The sequence below is a fragment of the Cervus canadensis genome, chromosome X, assembly GCF_019320065.1.
Source record: "Cervus canadensis isolate Bull #8, Minnesota chromosome X, ASM1932006v1, whole genome shotgun sequence".
Lineage (NCBI taxonomy): Eukaryota > Metazoa > Chordata > Mammalia > Artiodactyla > Cervidae > Cervus > Cervus canadensis.
In genome coordinates, this window is record NC_057419.1 from 132827723 (window position 1) to 132846176 (window position 18454).

The window sequence follows — 18454 nt, forward strand, 5'->3', positions numbered from 1 at the left end:
CCTAGGTGCTTGTCTCCCTTAAATAGAATGGGTCTTTTTTTGTAGTTTGCCTCAATCAGGCCCCAGTAGGTGCACTTCCATTTGTTTCCACTTTATACTAGCCCCTATAAACAATTGATTTTGTAATCCCCATGTTGAGTCTTTCTTCTTCAGTCCATACTTGGAAATTGACCTCCAAAGTGCTCAAAGATTGCTTATTTTAGGAATGTGTTACCTTGAGGTGCAGTTCTAGATGCTGATAATATATGTAGAGTAGGGAGTGTTCAGTTAACTTTCTCAGTAGTTTCCCATTGCTTACAGGCGTGTATCAGCTTGCCTAGAATCCTAGTGACTGATTCTTATGTATATAAGCTGCTGCTGCTGCATATATGAGTGTGTCACATATCCCTTTCCTTAGATTTTGATCTTGTTGAAGGCAGTTAACTTCCATCTCTTCCTTCTAATCAGACAACCAAGTATTTTTCTTTATTACCTACTATGTTTCAAAGGGTGTTGGTTTAGTTGCTAAATTGTGTCTGACTCTTTGCGACCCCAAGGACTATAGCCCTGGTTCCTCTGTCCATGAGATTTTCTAGGCAAAAATACTGTAGTGGGTTGCCATTTCCTTCTCCAAGAGATCCACCTGACCCAGAGATGGAACCTTCATCTCCTGCTTGGCAGGTGGATTCTTTGCCACTGAGTCACCTGTTTCAGATACTCTTAACTTTACATGGAGAATTATGTACTCAAGAGTGTTAACTGTATCTTTTTGGAATTGAAGAGAAACATCATTGACTTTTTTTTGCCCTCAAAAGTAGGTTCAGTTTATTTGTAACATTTGATAGTATACTTACTGTTTAAGAAGTTGCTGTATATGCTGCAACATATTTTTTGAGGGCAGTTTTATTATGCTTTCATCTGGGTCTGTGTGTAGCAACCACTAAAGGTATACAAAAGTTTTGTTAGGAGATTGAAATGATAGACTCGAACTATTTTTCTTTTCATTTTTATCCTTTAAAGTATCGCTGAATTCTGTGCACTGATATTCATAGGCACTAAACAGTTGGGGAGAACAGGAGGGATTTTCTATTTCCTTTCTTCCACTTAAGGCAGACAAAATATTCACTCAGGTGCTGTGCTATTCTTTATCTGGACATAGGCATGAGCACTTCCCAAAGACTCCAATGCCACATTTACCCCTGAGTGACTATTCCCCATACACACATTTATCTTGAGAGGTACCCCAGGGTGTGGTGAGATTCAGTTCAACAGAATCCTAGTCTTAACTGTTCCATTTTATCCAGTTGGAATACCTCAGGAAGTGTGTTTGTGATGATAAAAATTGCTAGGGAGCGGTTTAAGGGTAAGTGAAGGAGTAAAGTGGAATTAGGATGGCTGTCCTTTTGTCTTTCTCCTGTAGCTTCTTTCTTCCTTGTAAATGTTCATTGGACTTTTTAACTGTCAATTTTATCCATGTGTGCCTTTCTACTTGGCTTGTGGGTGCCTCTGTGTGTGTGTATGTGTGTGTGTATGTGTGTATGTACAGGTACTAGGATTAACCAGGAATAAGCTGTTAATTTGCTGGGCTTGTATTATGTAGTTTCTCTACATAAATTTTGTTGCCATCCAGAGGGCTCTTTTATGAAGAACAATTGAAACATTTCTTAGGACCTTTTTGGTGAATTTAATCATAAAATTAGTGTGTGTGTGTGTATAAAGGGGTAGCTCTGATAACAAGGCTGATATCCTATTTGTCTTTGTTTTCTACTTTGATCAACAGTCTAGCTGCTCTTTCACCCAGACCTGTGTTTCAGACTTCGTTCTTGCTGTCAAAGCTCTCTATAAAATAACTTCATTGAAAATCAGCTGCCTCAACTCTGAAAGGGTACTCTTTGAAGGCATTTCATACATAGTTTTCTGATCCCCAGACAAAGGAGAAGGCTGTGGTGGAACATAGGGAAATGACAACCTTACTAAAACAGCAAGGCCTATTTCTGGCAAAAAGCAAAGAAGAAAAAACCCCAGGATGTTCAAATAATTCCCAATGGAAAGTGATGTTTACAGATGTAATCTTGTCTTAGCACAGTGAAAGGCCACCTTTTTTGGAAATGTGTCCTGCAAAGATGGTATTACCAATGCAGCTTATAGCACTGGGAGAGGAAAGCTGTCTAGGATCGAGGACAGCCAACTCTGAACTGAGCCTAAAGTAGAAACTCTTTGAGGAATATCAGCAGTCCTTGATGTGAAAAGATCGGTGGGATTTCTTGCATTTAGAACCTGTGCTTGCTTATTACAGTGGTTACAGTTGGACATATTTCTTAAGAATAGTTGAAAAAAAATAACCTTAGTAGAATATTCCAGGTAATGTGGTATAGACTTGTTAATGAGAAGAAAATATTACTCTGCTGGAAGAGAAGAGTCCTAAAGTCTGAGTTTAACAGTGTTTCATCACTGTGTGACTTTCTTCTTGATGGCATTTCTTTTCTCAAGTTCCCTGAACTTGGGGCGGTTTTCAAGTTTGTAATCCCAAGACTTCAGCATTATTTTGTAAATGCATTCTGGACACTGCTGAGACTGACATCCGGTATCTTCTTTCCACTTGCTCTTGTGCTTGCTGATTTGTCATTCCAGGGTGTGGACAGACCCCTAAACTGAAGGTCTCCCAGAGGAGGATGCCAAAGCTCCATGCGTCACTCTCAGAACGATATCTCCCATAATTAAGAGCTTCTGGTGCTGTCCATTTAATGGGAATCTGCTTTAAATCAGAAGATGAATACACACCACCATCCTCTTGACGAGACATTCCAAAGTCACTGATTTTCAGAACATTATTTTCACCTCCAGGCAGTTTCTTGCAGCAAGGTCCCTGTGTATACAATTTTTACCTGAGATTTGCCACCCAGAAGCAGCATCTAATAAAAATTTCACTAACTGTTTTAGTTCATCCTTCTTTCTCAGAAAGGAGAGGAAATCATGTCCTGGGACAAGTCCCTTAATTTTGTAGATAGGCTGTATTTGTGTGCTAACTTTTATGAGTTTTACAATAATGGTATGATTATATTGCTTGAGAATTTTGGCTTCTTGTAAAAATTTTAATTTCATTTCCTGGGAAAGATCATCTTCACATGTTCTAACAGTGATACCAGTTTTATCTTTTAATGTGCCCGTAAATGTGTCATCAAAATTTCCCTTGCCCAGTAATTATGACAGCTTCATGATTGAGAACCCATTTCTTATACTGATACCATGATACTCTTTATTGTAACATGGACTTTTTGGCAGTTAAAAAAAGTGAGTTAAATTCACATAAAATAAAATTTGCCAACGTGGTTTTTAATATATCACTATGTTGTAACTATCACCATTAATTCCAGAATATCTGCATCATCCCCAAAAGAGACCCCACACCTCTTAGAGTCACTCCCAATTCTCTTTCCCCTCCCCCTGGAAGTAACTAAAGTATTTTCTCTTTGGATTTGCCTATTTTGGACATTTCATCAAAATGAAGTCATTCTATATGTGGCCTTTTGTGTCTAGCTGCTTCTACTTAGCATCATGTTTTCAAGATTCATCCATGTTATAGCATGTATAAGAGCTTCATTTCTTTTTATAAGTGAATACTATTCCATTGTATGAATGTGTACCACATTTTGTTTATCCATTCATCAGTGATGAACAGGAACAATGATTTAAGTATTAAAATTGTAAGTTCAACATATGTGTATCTATAATTATAATTGGTAATGTCAAGATTATACATGATGTGAACAGAATGCTGTATAGAAATGATATGTAAATTATTGTCAGCATTTCATGCAAGTGTGATTATTTTCTAAGACCCTTCTAGCTCTGATTTTATGAAATATGTGAATGTAGTATTTCATAAGTAAAGTTTAATGCCTTAAGCATTAATTTAAAATTTGAATGAGAACAATGTTAGGCAGATATGAACTTATTTGCCACATGTTGTAATAATCATGTTTTGATTTATTTCAAATATGCAGTATTTGAAAAATGTCAATACATAAAGGAAATGAGTATAATTAAGTCAATATATTTTTAAAGCAATTTTTATAATTTAGCAGACATTGCATCTTAATATAAGTAACTATTAAAATCATGTCCTTATGAAAAAATGTGATGTCATTTTTCTTTTTATTGATCATGTAAAATTGGTTCCTTTTCATTGCTATGTGTTGTTTACTTTTGACAAGCTATTGCTTGTCTCAGTGGAATGTTTTACTTGTTTCTATTTCATTTTTTCCTTCCTCCCTTCCCCCATTCCCCTCTTTTCCTCTCTCTCAGATAAAATACAAGTTATCATAGTATGCCAGGTAGTCAATAAGAAATACACAAATATTTTATCCTTATCTAGGGACTTAATTCAAGCATTGGTTATTCACAGAACTCATTGATTTTCTTTCTTAAATTTTCCTTCTCTTTTTTCCTTCCTTCCTTCTCTCCTCCCTTCTCCTTTGGTCTGTCCCTCCTCCGCCTTCCATCCGTCACCTCTCTCACCCCCCTTCCTTTCTTATCTATCAATATAATCACTTTGTTTCTTTCAGGTGAGATTGGAATGAATTGTTCAGCTGTGACCAGAAATTTATTTTCCTGAGTAGATTGCCAAGAATTATGAATGAAGAGGGCCCATTTGCATCTCCTTAAATTATTCAGTTATCTGCTTTATTGCTCCATGCCGAAAACTTTAAATTGTTGAGTTGTGCATTACTGTATTTAACTTGTTGCTTAGTTTCTACATGTTTATTTTCAGTAAATGGCTGAAAGTGTTAACTGTTTCATATTTTTAGCACAATGTGCTGCATACAGTTTCCAATAAGCAAATAAGGTTACATATGTACAGAATTTCACTTTAGAGTAACTAAATATTGCCTGGGTTTATTTTTTTTTCAATATGAAATGCTTCCTTTTTATTGTTTGAAATGGAAAATAAACAATTATTGAACCATTTTGAATTTACCTCATTTAAAAACTCAATTTTAACTTATTATTTGGCCTGTTTTATATTTAGTCAGTAAAAAAACAAAGTGGGAGCAGTGTCTTATGCAATGCCTAGGAATCATTTTATATAGTTCGTGTACGACATTAAAACATGTTTGAAAAAAAATGGTACCAGCACTCACTTGTCCCTTGCCATTTTTTCTTGTAATTATTTTAGAAAAATCAAGGGGTTGGGGGGAATAAAAATGTGTTTTAATTCTACAGTTAGAGAAGCTTTGTATTGCTGAACTTTCATCTGGAAAAGTTTCACAGTGACATTTTTAAAAGGAAATTTTTTTATCTATCGAATTCTACCCATGTAACCTTTTTTTCTAAATAAACAATAGTTTTCTCAAATGATTGTATATCATTGTGTATATTGTTGCTTATTCAAAACAACTTAGCTGAGATTCCTAACCCTTTTCTTCTTATTTGTGTCTTCGTCCATGGACCGCAATATTTCCAAATGACAGACATCTTATCCCAATATGAGAAAATCCTGTTTGCTTTCCTCTGCACCTGGGGTAGAAAGTGGGCTGAAATCATGCCCAGACTTATTCATTTACTCTTCAGTTTCTTGGACCCCAGTGATACCTATGCAAATTAAATTTTTTGTAGAGAATGACAGTAAAGGGTTTTTTTAAAAGGATTGAGACATGCTGAGTATATTTTAGAATTGGCAAAGGAATATAAATCTTAATGCCCCCTTTCAGGTAATTGTAATTTGCAAATTGATGAGCACAGTGATTACTGGAGAGGGATCCATTCAATGGCTGTTGAGCATCTATAATGTGCCTGGCATTTTTAAAAAAAATGATACATTGTTAGAATGATTATATGCCAGTGAGAAAATAACTATGGTTCACCTCAAAATCATTTGTTTGAAACATATCAGGGAAGAGCTTTCCAGTAGTTATGTTGCATTGGCATTTTAAAGATTTCATGATTGTGAAAATTTGCCAGACCTTAGCATCAGAATCTCTTCTCTCTGTCCTCCAATTTACTGAACATAGGTAACCTTTGCTTTTTTGCTTTTGGCCTTGCTAGAAATGCATTGAGAATGGAAAATACTAACTTTGAACTTAATTGTGCAGAAATTTATGTTGCAAGAAGAAAATCTGTTTTTTTTCAGTTGTTCAAAATCTTTATTTTTTTCCATTAATTTTTATTAGTTGGAGGCTACTTTACAGAAAATCTGTATTTGATAGCTATTTTAAAGCACCTCTGTTCTACAGGCAAAGAAGTATTAAGACCTAACTCCTGTATCTACAGTGCTTCCAATTCTAACTTTAGAGATAAAGGCCAATTGAGTGCTGTTGGGGGTCAGCAAACTTTCTGTAAGGAGCCAACTAGTAAATATTTGAGACTTCGTGGGTTTACATTAACCCATTTGGAACTCCTCAGCTCAGCATTATAGTATGAAAGCAGCCATAGATGGTATGTAAATGAATGAGCATGATGGAGTTCCAGTAAAATTTTATTTTCAAAAACCTTCTCCAGAGAATCCTGTGGAAGATTTATTCAAAAATATTTGAGTACCTCTTAGGCACCAGAGGTACAGCCTTGAGGAAGACAGTTTCTGCCTTCATGGAACTTCCTATTCTATTAGGTTGGTGAAAAAGTAATTGCAGTTTTGGACCCTGCATTTTAAATCATTATAACTAGACTCAAACACATCTGTATCTATCAAAATAGGAACCATTATAATCATATTTTTGCCAATTAGAAATAAGTTTGTTTATTCCTATAACATACAAATCCATGCTTCAGGATTCAACAGACATTTTCTGCCGCCTTCTGGTTGTGGAAGTGTTTTCCCTGCAAAAAGTTGTAGAGATACTTGAAAAAGTGGTAGTTGGTTGGCAAGAGGTCAGGTGAAAGTGGCAGATGAGACAAAACTTCTTAGCCCAATTCGTCCAGTTTTTGAACCATTGGTTGTGTGCCCTGCATTCTGTTGACCAGTGCCAGCTGCAGGCATTGCAGTTTTCAGTGCATCTCATCGATTTGCTGAGCACACTTCTCATATGTAATGGTTTCACTGGGGTTCAAAAAGCTGTAGTGGATCAGACTAGCAGCAGGCCACCAGAAAGTGACCATGACTTTTTTTTTGGTGCAAGTTTGGCTTTGGGAAGTGCTTTAGAGTTTCTTGTTCTAATCACTGAGCTGCTCATCGTCACTGGCTGTCATATAAAGTCCACTTTTCGTTGCACATCACAATCCAAGAAATGGTTCACTGTTGTGTAGAATAAGAGAAGACACTCCAAAATGACGATTTTTTTGATTTGCCATCAGCTCGTGAGGCATGCACTTATCAAGCTTTTTCACCCTTCCGGTTTGCTTTAAATGCTGAACAACTGTAGAATGGTTGACACTGAGTTATTGGGTAACCTCTCACGTAGTTGCAAGAGGATCATTTTTGATGATGGCACTCAATTGTTGGCAACTTCCGATGGCCAGCCACTATGCTCCTCATCTTTAAGACTTGTCTCCTTTGCAAAACTTCAACTACCACTGCACTGTACGTTCATTAGCAGTTCCTGGGCCAAATGCCTTCTTGATGTTATGAGTTGTCTCCTCTGCTTTATGACCTGTTTTGAATTCGTATAAGAAAAATCACTCGAATTTGCTCTTTGTCTAACATCGTTTCCCTAGTCTAAAATAAATGTAAAATACACAGCAAGTAATGTCATTAGCAAAAAACATAAAGCAAGAAATATGCATTGAAATGTATAACATAACCCAACAGCAAAGTGCAACAATGCAAAGTGGAGGCAAACAACAAATGTTGGAGGGAGGGAGGAAAAAAACCCAGGTAAGGAGATTGGATGGGGCAGGACTTAATCCTTTACATAGCAATGATCATGTGGAATGAAGATGTACAAAGCAGGATATTTTGAGGTGGTTATTACAGTATGACTTATTACTACATAATTTGAGCAGGAGCTATCCCTAATCTCTCATCTATCTTTGAACCTTTTACATGAGAATCATATAATATGCAGGATTTCTCAGGACCTAGGCTGTAAGCTCTAGTGGTTGTTAACTTTAGGTTCATAAATGGACTCGAAGGATATCTATGGGCTGTCCAGAAATTGAATGCAATTTGTGGTATGTGCATTTTCTTGGGTTGGTAACTTGCCCCCGAGTCTCTAAAAGATGGATTCAAGATGGCAGGTTTGTTTTTCGGGGTCTTCTAAAGAACTCTAAAAAGCCTTTATACCCAACCAATCCTGAATCCATCTCAAGTTGATCATAACTTGGAAGATGGTCATCCATTCATCTGTATTGTCTTAAGTGATAGTGGCAAAAGTTAAAACATCTTGCCTTGTCAAATTATCTACAGGCTATCCGCAGTGTATCACTGGAAAGTCACTTGTCAGTGGAATAGAGTCATTTTCTATTTCAAGGAGACACTTTAACTAAGTATGAGTGGAAATCCCAGTATGCTTATTTTTTTCAATAATTATTGCAATTGTTTTATTTCTTGGGTTTCCCTGATAGCTCAGTTGGTAAAGAATCCGCCTGCAATGCAGGAGACCCTGGTTAGATTCCTGGGTCAGGAAGATCCTCTGGAAAAGGGATAGACTACCCACTCCAGTATTCCTGGGCTTCCCTTGTGGCTCAGCTGGTAAAGAATCCACCTGCAATGCTGGAGACCTGGGTTCGATCTTATTGTAACTGAACCTGGGTTCGGTTTTATTTCTACTCTACCATGTTTCAAGAAGGATTTATGAAAGAAAGCATACAGTACAATATTTGAAAAGTAAATGAGAAAATTTGATTTCTGGGTGAAAATAATACCCCAAGTGAAGCCGACATCCCAAAATGTTGTGTACACTTGATTCATGAATTGGCTCTGAAAGACCTGGCAGGCCACACAGAGAAAGTATTGTGGGCAATTAGAGAAATTGCAGTGTCCATCATATAAAAAGCCAGTCATGGTGGAGAATAACATTTTCTGGCAGTTAAGCCTAAAGGAGCTTCTCTTTTGTATTCTCATAAAGAAACAGCCTTGTCTTTTTAGTAAATAAAATGAAGGGATTGTATCTTGTAATAGCCCTGAATGTTAGTTGAAGGGCAACAGCTCAGCTTATTCAAGTGAAGGCTATTTCTACAATGACACCAAAATACATATCTCAGGCACCTAGGTCTCTGATGCTTTGGTTTAGTCCAGGAAATCAGTTTTGAATATTTGAGACCAGGTTCTTAAACTGGGATTAATGGTGGCCTTACTTCTTATAAGCATGTTTGTAAAAATCAGAAAACTCATGAGATCCTTGTTTGATTCTCATGATCCAAGTAGCATAAGATCTCATTAGTTTAAAAACTGTCCCTGGCCTTTGTTTTGTTTACATTTTTGTGGATACTGATCTCTAAAGACTGCCTCTTGGGTAGAATGAAGCTTTTAATATTACAGCCATTTAATATTCTATCTTACTGCTTATCAGAAACAAGTTTAAATGTTTAATTTTTTTAATTGAAAATTTTAATAACATTTCTAGAGGTCCTGTCAGGAGCAAAGAGACTATTCTAGAGCTGAGAATAAAAGAAGGATTTCTTTAAAAGATGCTAGTTCATGCTAATTGGAGACATTTTGTTGGAGTTATAAACACAAATTGATGTGATAATTGAGAATAACAATAGGAGGATATTGGAGGATAGTGGAAATATTGGATATAATGACCATTTCTACATGGGTCAGGCTAACAAAAGTTTAATTCCTTTGATGTGTTGTTAAATGGAGTTTTTTTGTTTGTACGTTTTCATTTGCCCTGGGTCTTTGTTGCTCCGCGTGGGCTTTCTCTGGTTGTGGCGGTGAGCGGGGGCTACTCTTCGTTGTGGTGAACAGGCTTCTCATTCCGGTGGCTTCTCTTGTGGAGCACAGGCTCTAGGTACACGGGCTTAGTTGCTCCGCTGCATGTGGAATCTTCCTGGACCGGGCATCAAACCCATGTCTCCTGCATTGGTAGGTGGATTCCTATCCACTGTTCCACCAGGAAGTCCTGGAGGTATTTAATGGAGAAAGGAAAGAGGAGATTTTGACTGAGTACAGAGCACATAAACTTGAGAAATGCATCCTTGCAAATGAGAAATAGCCTTCCTTTAAGGGATAGGAGCTAGAAAATAACCTGTCACTTTAACTTAGATGACCTCTGATTTTTGTCAGATGACAGATGTCCTTGGACTTGAGTATCAGACTGATAAAGAGCTATTACCCCTGTCCTCATGAAACATTGACCAGAATGATATATTGTACTATATTCAAGGCTTTTATGATCTTTGTTTCAGTGCAGTGTGTAGTGGTACTTACCTTCTAGTTACATTTCATCATTTTTAAAGAACATTTATAAATTGTAATTAGATATACCACTGCTAGGTACTATTATGCAGGCACCTTTTGTGCTTTCCAGGATAATCCATCCAAGAAGTCACTAATACAGACAAAAGATTGTGCTTATGAGATATACAAGCAGGAAATGTAAAATGAGTAAGATATACATATCACATGTTATCTGAGGCCCAATTACATTTTGAGATGATGGTGAGTACTCAGGGTGAGAATGACCTCAGACTATGTGTGATTTGGCAAGTCTTTTTCTCAAAAGGTTAATCTGGGAAGACTTTGTGAAGGATTTAGATGTTCAGGAAGCCAACCTATTTCTTTCTTGTTGTTGTTGTTTTGTTTTTTATTTATTTTTTTCATTTATTTTTATTAGTTGGAGGCTAATTACAATATTGTAGTGGTTTTTGCCATACAGTGACATGAATCAGCCATGGATTTACATGTGTTCCCCATCCCAATCCTCCCTTACACCTCCCTCCACTTGTAAAAGAAAGAAACTAGAAGCCAACCTATTTCAATTCAGACCTAGAGGGTGTAGGTCTTTTTGGATCTGGTTCCACCCTAAGTTGGCACTGGAGGAGAGAGTGTCTCCGGAAGAGATCGAGAATTCAGACCCATTTGGGTGCGGTGCAGAATCCCTCCAGAGAAGGCAATGGCAGCCCACTCCAGTACTCTTGCCTGGAAAATCCCATGGACGGAGGAGCCTGGTAGGCTGCAGTCCGTGGGGTTGCTACGAGTCAGACACGACTGAATGACTTCATTTTCATGTTCCCTTTCATGCATTGGAGAAGGAAATGGCAACCCACTCCAGTGTTCTTGCCTGGAGAATCCCAGGGACGGGGGAGCCTGGTGGGCTGCCGTCTATGGGGTTGCACAGAGTCAGACACGGCTGAAGTGACTTAGCAGCAGCAGCAGCAGCAGCAGCAGCAGAATCCCTCACGCCAACCTGTTATCAATACTAGCATGGGATTGGATCATACCTCTTTACCTCTTTATATACTGTTTCATGCTTCCTCAAGACTTTTTCAGTCTTTTTGCATGACTAACCCTGATGTCACCAATCTTTTTATCACCGTAATCAGTTTTAATCATATTTTTCGTATCATTACAGGTCATTGAAAAGTTATTGCCTCTGTGTCAAGATGATTTTCCTCATCTCCTCTGAGTGAGGATGAGTTCCACTTAAACTTCCTTACCTGCTCTTCACAATGCCCTTTTTGTCCATGAATTAAATCTCACAATACATGTAAAAGCATGTAAAGAGGACCTAGTACATAGCAGGTCCTCGGTAACTGTTAGCAGCTGTTATTAGTGGTAATATTTATACAAGAGGGTCAGCAGAATCAGAATTATCAAAAATATTAGGCACCCTGCACTCCAAATATACTAAATCAAAGTCTCTTGGAGTGCAGGCCTGGAGGAGTTTTAAAGGCAGTTCCTCAGGTGATTATGATGTGGAGATGATATTTGGGAATTAACAGTTTAACTAGCCTACAATCCCAAGCACCTGTGTTCTTACCTCAGTTAGGGACAGAACCAATCCAGAGGCTGTTGCTAGGGGAGAGAAGTGTATTAGGCCCCAGGGAAAACCTATCGTTAGCAAGAAATATTTTAAAATCAAGAGTAACAGCCTCTGTCCTGGGTTTAGCCAGCAATGCTACTCTTGTTCACTCTAACCCTCTTGCCTTCCCCAGCCTACCTTCACTTACCTTCCTGGATCTAACCTCTTGTTAGCCTAGGCGTGACTCATCAGCAAACATCTACTACTAAGGTAAGCAGTTTGGAGTTCAGACCTACTTTTGGTATTGCTTATACCTTCTCGTTTAACTCTTGTCGGCAGTGGTTCACTTTTTTATGATTGGAGTTGCATTTGGGCCTGGGTTTTGTCCTCTGTTCTTTACTTTTCCTTGCATCATATTCTGATGTTGGTGAATGAGGCGGTTGTATAAACATTTACTAATTCCATGCTATACCTTTCTCTTTAAGCATTGCTCTAGCTGCATCTCACAAGGTTGACGTGTGGTATTTTCATTTTCCTACAGCTCAAAATATTACCACTAATAACAATATTAATATTTTTTCCCTCGGGATTTATTCTTTGACCCATGTGTTATTTAGAAGTTTGTTGCTTCTTTTCCAAATATTTGAAGATTTTCCAGATATCCTTCTGTTATTGATATATAGTTTAGTTGCACTTTAGTGGTCAAAGTACTTCCTTTGAATTATTTAAGTCCTCTTAAATTTACTGAGACTTGTTTTATGGCCCAGCAGCTGGCCTACCGTGGTGACTATTCCACATGCACTTGAAAAGATGGTGCATTCTGCTTTAGTTGGATACAGTGTTCTATAAATGCCAATAAGGTCAAGTTGGTTGGTGGCATTCCAGATCTTCTGTGCCCTTGCTGATTTTCTGTCTGCCTGGTCTGTCAATTACTGAGAGAAGTGTTTTGAAATTTACAAATTTAATTGTGACAATTATTTCTTCTTTTAGTTTTGTCATTTTTTGGTTCCTGTATTTTGAACAATTATGATTAGGTGCATGCACACTTCAGATTATATATTCTTGGTGAATTGACCTCTTTATCAAAATGAAGTATTCTTTACCCCCTGGTAATACTCCTCATTCTAAAACCTACTTTAAAATTAATATAGTTTCTGAAGGTTTCTTTTCTTTTGGCCACACCGTGCACTCTGTGGGATCTTAGTTCCCCTACCAGGGATCAGACCCATGCTCCCTGCAGTGGAAGCATGAAGTCTTACCCACTGGACTGCCGATACACTTGATTGTATTTGCACAGTGTATTTTTTCCATCCTTTTCCTTTATATTTGAAATAGGTTTTCTTGCTGTTTAAATCAATCCAATGACAATTTCTGCCTTTTAATTCAAGTGTTTAGACAGTACATTTAATGTCATTATTGAATGGTTAAATTGAAATCTGACTTCTTTTTTTTTTGTTTTCTATTTGTCCTATTCTCTCTCTCTCTCTTTTTTTTACTTTTCCTCTGCCTTTTCTTAAGATGAATTGTGCCTCTTTTTCCTCATTGGTAAAGTGAGGCTAATAATGAGAACCATTTCATAAGGTCATCCTAAGAATTGAGTTCATTCATACAGTAGTGCTTGCTACATATTTATTTAGAGCTCCATAAATGGTTGTTTTTAAAATCTGAGGATGGAGATTTCCTAAGGATATCAGCTCTCCAGGGGTTTCTGATTCTAGATCTGTTTTGGACATATGTAGGTGAAGTGGTTAGCTGTCTATGGGTAAGTTTAAGTGGGCACTGAAAGGCCCTGATTCCAAAATATCACCCCAACCAGATAGCTGTGGTGTGTGAAATTCTCACAATTAAGCACTTTATAAGCACTTCTGGAGTTGTACCTTTTCATTAAACTAAGGCATTGTGGGAGAGGGCAGTCAGTTTTCTCAGTAGCACTTAAGAAAAATGACTTCTGATGATAGTACCTCATACTCTCATGTTACCTAGGAAAGCACTGAGAGATTTTACCTGGTCAAAATTCAGAGAAAGGGACATGGCCTGATCCTGGGAGAGTGCCACAGCATAATGGCTACTTGAAGGTAAAAGGACAGGTAGGAAAGGTGCCAAAAAGGACCTAGCTCACTTGGTGGTTTTGCCTTGGGCATATTTGTGAAGTTAAGCTTCTGGGTTTTGTACTTGTTTGTTTCCTTCAGTTTCACTGTAGGAATATGACACAGTTGATATTTAATTGTTTGATTCTTGCAATAGTTAACTTGGTCATATTTTACAGTTCATCTCTCATCATCTGTGCGTGCTCAGTCATGTCTGACTCTTTGCAACCCCATGGACTGCAGCCAACCAGGGTCCTCTGCCCATGGAATTCTCCAGGCAAGAATACTGGAGTGCATTGCCATTTCCTTCTGCAGGAGATCTTCCCTACTGAGGGATTGAACCTGGGTCTCTTGCATTGGCAGGCAGATTCTTTACTGTCTGAGCCACAAGGGGACAGTTCACTCACCTCCAAAACATAAGGCCTCTGGTTTGGAAGTCTAAGTCATAGTGGGTTCAGGGCAATTGTGCTTTTCCCTCTTAAATGAGGATTTGTTTGGTTCCTGTGAACTCTTCAACACTGTTGTGGAATATGAGTGCCACAAGTAGGACTATTTAATACCAGCACCTGACTTCATGGCAAATAGATGGGGAAACAGTGGAAACAGTGACTGACTTTATTTTTCTGGGCTCCAAAATCACTGTGGATGGGGATTGCAGCCATGAAATTAAAAGGCGCTTCCTCCTTGGAAGGAAAGTTATGACTAACCTAGACAGCATATTAAAGAACGGAGACATTACTTTGTCAACAAAGGTCTGTCTACTCCAGGCTATGGTTTTTCCAGTAGTCATGTATGGATGTGAGAGTTGGATTATAAAGAGAGCTGAGTGCCGAAGAATTAATGCTTTTGAACTGTGGTGTTGGAGAAGACTCTTGAGAGTCCCTTGGACTACAAGGAGATCCAACCAGTCCATCCTAAAGGGATCAGTCCTGGGTGTTCATTGGAGGGACTGATGTTGAAGCTGAAACTCCAATACTTTGGCCACCTGATGCAGAGAGCTGACTCATTTGAAAAGACCCTGATGCTGGGAAAGATTGAAGGCAGGAGGAGAAGGGGATGACAGAGGATGAGATGGTTGGATGGCATCACCGACACAATAGACATGGGTTTGGGTGGACTCTGGGAATTGGTGATGGACAGGGAGGCCTGGCATGCTGCGGCTCATGGGGTTGCAGAGTCAGACACGACTGAGCAACTGAACTGAACACAGTGCATGGCACGGTATGGGTACATGATAAATATTTGACCTATTTGTAATTTCTTCCAAATGAATAGAAACTTTTAAATCAGATCAACAAGTCATTATCACCTGCTTGACTCCCTGCCCTCACTGTTCTTCAACTCATCTCACTTGGACCATTAACCACCTCTAAACTGAATCCCAGACATGGTCTCTGGACCCAAACCTACCCTGAGCTACAGGAGTATGAAAAGTGCTAGACAAGTGTTTCAACAACTCAAGCATTAGCTTTGTTACTGGTTCTGCTCCAACTCTGAGTATAGGTTTGTTAACAGGACTTTTCTCTTGCCCCTGTGGCTAGCCCCACCTATGCACCCAAGATTCATAAACAGGGTCTTTTTTTCTGTATTCCAGTTTATCTAGAGTTGGTGTCCATATGTATATGTCATATATAAGAAATCATAGCCAAGTCCCTAAATGTCTGCTGCTTAGCCTGTTCTCTTCTGTGTCAACAAATATAAAACTAGGGGTTGTGTTAGCCTTAAAGGATTTGAGACATTGGAAGAGAATTATTAGGGGAACAGATGGCATTATACCTAACTTTGGCCTTTTGGAGTAGTCTTCTTTAAATTTCTTTGCAACAGGAAGGGAAAAAGAAATAATTTTCCTCTTCTCTTCTGCACTGTTATCAAGATCCAGCCTGCAGACTGATATTAGAAGTTCCAGAGTTGAGATAAATTTCCAGTTTGTAAGCTTTTGTGAGCTGGTCTAAGACCCTAACTACCCTTTATTCTCATGGGAAAATATGTTCTGAGTTTCAAACAGTTGACTTACAGATAAATTTTGGGACACAACCCATTGATAAATTAGAGATGACTGGTAGGCTAATTCAGCCATGCTTGTTTTCACCAGGGAGCCTGAGTAAATGAATTTCCAGAATGGTCTCTATATAACAATGGGTGCCACTCCCTTTCTATATCTTTTAATAAAAAATAGAGGTTTTTCTTTTCAAGGTTGATGTTATTATTTTTGACAGATGATGAGTTGACTAAAGAAAATTCTCTTTCTGGTTATTTTTATTTTGTTGGAGTTGTGTGTTAGTTGCCCAGTTGTGTCCAACTCTGCAACCGCATGGACTGTATCCTCTGTCCATGGGATTCTTCAGACAAGAATACTGGAGTGGGTTGCCATTTTGTTCTCCAGAGGATCTTCCTGACCCAGGGATTGAACCCAGACCTCCTGAATTGCAGGCAGATTTTTTACTGTCTGAGCCACCAGGGATATGGCCGTTAATTTGAGACTGATATGAGTTTAAGGCAACTTAAAAACATACTGGAGTTTAAATTTTTTCTAACACTTCTTTTTCTCTTTATAATTTAAATAACACTCACTGAGGTAATTTACATGGCACATTTTCCCAGGGTCTCTTTTAATTGTTCAATAGTTTTGGCAGACATAAAAGGTAGATGTCTAATGTCCTAGGAACAAGAATAGGTTAACCTTTGAAGAAAGAACATTATGGGTAATAGAAGATTTAAGCCAGAGGGACTTTTCATGCAGTCACACTCCCAATCATTTTAGAGCTAGTATGTTTAAAGATGAAGTCATTAGGAATATTTCAGGAGCCACATCTCAGTGTTCCCTGTGGGATATGTCCAGGGAAATTCTGACTGTCTACCAGTCCAAATAGACTTTAAACTCTTTCTCAAAGTAAGAAATATATATCCAACTTGCATTCTCTGCCTTGGTGAAGCATGAAAGTTGCTGAGGTATGAAATAAGTGATTTGTTTTATGTTTAGTCAGAAAGCTTCCCTAGGACATTTTAAAACCATAATTCAGTTAGCAAAACTTACACTTACCTACTGAATTTGGAGAACATACTCAATGGCTTAACTGAGACACATGCTAAAATTAAAGTGATATATTTCCATTAAAATTCTGATTAATGTAGCTGAGTTAAATGTTAGCATTATTAGCAATAAGTCCTCTTTTGAGGATGGAAGGATACTTTGTTTTGGGGTGGGGAGGGCGTGCTTGATCAGGGAGAAAGTGAAGTAAGATGGCAAACATTAGAGGTGCTAAAATGAAGCATAAAAACAGCACACTCATTCCCTCCTCCGTCCTTTTTTTCTCTTTATATCCAAAGACCTTTAGAGGTAAGAGAGCTATTAGCCTGTTCATTATCCTGGATACTCCTGGTTCACTTTACACAATAAATATGCTCCTATGAAGTGTTCTAGAGTGCACACATGCATAAATTAAATAATTTTCTCATTGACTCACATTTTCACTTCTGATCTACATTTGTCAACAGATTCTAAAACTGTCAGATATTTAATAAGAGGTGTTTGAACACAGAAGGAGATTCTGTTCTTTCAGGGAACTGCAGTAATTATTTTCTGGACTCTGATCAGTTGTAGATAGTTTAAGTTATATACTTTGAGAGAGTCAGGTGACTAAAAGGCTTATTAGAAAATGTACTGCCATGATATTTAACAGGTCATGCAATCATTTTTCCTTATTTTGAAGTTTTAGATAACTTTTCCTAGTCTTCTCTGTGACATTGGATAATTTCTAAAGAGTGGTCTAGGTCATAAAAAATAGCTGGACTCATTGTGTTTTTGTGTCAAGATATTAATTGAACTTATTGCTTAGTTAATAATTTTCTGTAATTCTTAGAGATGATGGAAATTAAATATAGACTCAATAGGGGAGATGATATCATTGTTCACAGTTGTTTACTCTCCACTATCCCTGTAAGATGATTGTGTATCCTTACCCATTGCCAGGTGACTTGCCATGCCTCTTGTGGGAGGAATATCGATTTGACTTTGAGCTCCACTGACAGGCTTTGGCACATGTTATATCCAAGTAGCGGTTTAAGGTGACTATGTGGTTTGGCTTGGCCTCTTGCTTTTGCCCTGTGCCGAGAGAATAGTATAGCCCAGGTAAGACATCAGGCTGGGTCCTAGAATGAGAAGACATCTATGTCTACAGAGTAAAGCTTAAAAGAAACGAGCATAGTTGCAATGACCCTCCAATAGCCCATGGATTACATGTAGCATGAACAAAAAATAAAGGTTGTATGCCACTGTGATTTCACCCTGCAATGAGGAACAAGACAAAACTGTTCATTCTTACTGCTTCTATTCAACATTTCACTATTTGCCTGGACAAATAGACAAGACAATGAAATTAAAGGCATTTAAATTGTAAAGGAAGGAGTAAAACTAATCTGCAGATGACATGATTTAGTACACTAAAAACTTTAGAACTAGTAAACAAGTTTGGCAAAGTTGGAGGATACAGAATTAATGTACAAAAATCAATTGCATTTCTCTACAATAGCAATGAACAAACTGGG

At 38.0% G+C, this 18454-nt stretch overlaps 1 protein-coding gene and 1 pseudogene across 13 annotated transcripts in view; one reads left to right on the plus strand and one right to left on the minus strand.

Annotated features, from left to right (window-relative positions):
• Window positions 1-5342, plus strand: part of THOC2 (THO complex 2) — a 112755-nt gene extending 107413 nt beyond the window's left edge. For 8 of the 13 annotated variants that reach the window (XM_043457680.1, XM_043457684.1, XM_043457690.1 and 5 more), the window contains exon 39: window positions 2611-5342. The gene's annotated coding sequence lies outside the window, so the exon portion shown is untranslated. The other 5 variants (XM_043457681.1, XM_043457685.1, XM_043457693.1 and 2 more) reach the window with 2 other exon arrangements.
• Window positions 2428-18075, minus strand: LOC122435748 (annotated as a pseudogene).
• Between the last annotated feature and the right edge of the window lie 379 nt (window positions 18076-18454).